Raw genomic sequence first — 1,845 nt, 5'->3', positions numbered from 1 at the left:
TCACTGCAAACCAATTTGAAATTAAGCCAGCTTTGCTTAATATGTTGCAAAATAATGTAACATTTTACGGGTTACCTAACGAAAATCCTAACACCCACTTAACAAATTTCCTTGAAATTTGTGACACTTTTAAAATTCCAGATGTGACTGCAGAAGCAATCAAACTTCGCCTCTTTCCCTTCACCTTGAAGGACAGAGCCAAAGAATGGTTAACTTCTATGCCAGCCGCAACTTTTGCCACTTGGGAACAATTAGCCCAAGCGTTTTTATCTAAATATTTTCCTTTAGCAAAAACCGCAAGAGTCATAAAGGAGTTAACATCTTTTTCTCAAAATGACAATGAGACTCTTTATGAAACTTGGGAACGTTTTAAAGAACTTCAACGTTTATGCCCACACCACCAATTACCCGCTGAACTTTTAATGCAAACATTTTACAATGGACTAAATCCTACAACTAGGGGTTCATTAGATGCTATGTCGGGAGGGCTATTTATGAAGAAAACATCAGCCCAAGCGAGAGAACTTTTGGAGGAAATGGCAATCAACAGCAGTATGTGGCCCGCGGAACGTGGACATATACCGGTGGCAAAACCATCATCCTCAACCACACCATCAGTTAAAGGTATAGTTGAACTTGATCCAGTCGCGATGCTACAAGCCCAATTTTCTGCTTTATCGCACAAAATTGACAAGTTTATGGCACCACGCAATACCAATGGTAATCCAGTCCAAACGGATATGGACTACGAAAATATGAGTGAGACCGAACAGGTAAATTTTGTCCAAGGGCAAAACCAAACTAATAATCCTTATTCTAATACCTATAATGCTGGATGGAGGAATCATCCTAACTTTAACTGGAAAGATAACAGTAACAATAATGCCAGTGCTAATCAAAATTGTACCACTAATTATCAAAATCAGTCAAGAGATACGATTAGCACTTTATCTTCTAAAATCGACAAGTTTATAGATGCTATCAGTGGAAAAATAAGTAATCACGGCGATGGTTTTAAACGGATCGAAAATAAATTCGATTAGCTTATTAAAAACCACTCATCTAGCATCCATAATTTGGAGATTCAAATTGGTCAACTTGCTAAATCAATTCCATCCCGAAAAGAGGGAAGTCTTCCCAGCCATACGGAAGAAAATCCGAAAGAGCAGGTGAAGGCTATTACTCTTCGTTCAGAAAAAAATTATCAAGGGCCTGAAATGCCCAAAGATGTAACATTTCCGGGAACTGATTTACCAAAGTCCAAAGAAGATATCTTAAACACAAATAATTCACCATCTGACGCAGGTACCAAAACTTTTGTACCCAAACCACCTTTTTCACACAAAGTCCGAAATAAGGACTATGATAAACAACTTCTAACGTTTTTGGATAAACTTAAAAATTTGCACATCAATTTGACATTTATGGATGCAATCACACAAATTCCTAACTACGGTAAGTTTTTAAAAGATTTGATTTCAAAGAAAATCAGTTGGGAAGGAATTTCATCCATTTCGTTAACTGAAGACTGTAGTTCAATAGTATCATGTAATTTGCCCACTAAACTCAAGGATCCTGGATGTTTTACTATTCCGTGTAAGTTGGGAGATATTGAATTCCCAAGTTGTCTTTGTGATTTAGGAGCAAGTATAAACTTAATGTCATTGTCTATTTTTAACAAGTTAGGTTTAGAAGAAGATATTAAACGTACCAATATGGTTTTGCAATTAGCGGATCAAACCACTAAAAGGCCGTATGGTATAATTGAAGATGTTTTAGTCAAAGTCGATAAATTTATTTTTTCTACCGATTTTGTTATATTAGACTTTGCATATGATGTAAATT

At 36.1% G+C, this 1,845-nt stretch overlaps 1 non-coding gene across 1 annotated transcript; it reads right to left on the bottom strand.

Moving 5' to 3' along the window:
* Window positions 1-299: 299 nt before the first annotated feature.
* Window positions 300-406, bottom strand: LOC136204392 (small nucleolar RNA R71). Its single transcript, XR_010675234.1, has one exon. It is a non-coding gene; the product is annotated as a small nucleolar RNA R71 (small nucleolar RNA).
* Between the last annotated feature and the right edge of the window lie 1,439 nt (window positions 407-1,845).

The sequence above is a fragment of the Euphorbia lathyris genome, chromosome 8 (genome assembly GCF_963576675.1).
Source record: "Euphorbia lathyris chromosome 8, ddEupLath1.1, whole genome shotgun sequence".
NCBI lineage: Eukaryota > Viridiplantae > Streptophyta > Magnoliopsida > Malpighiales > Euphorbiaceae > Euphorbia > Euphorbia lathyris.
This window is presented reverse-complemented; position numbering and strand designations above follow the sequence as displayed.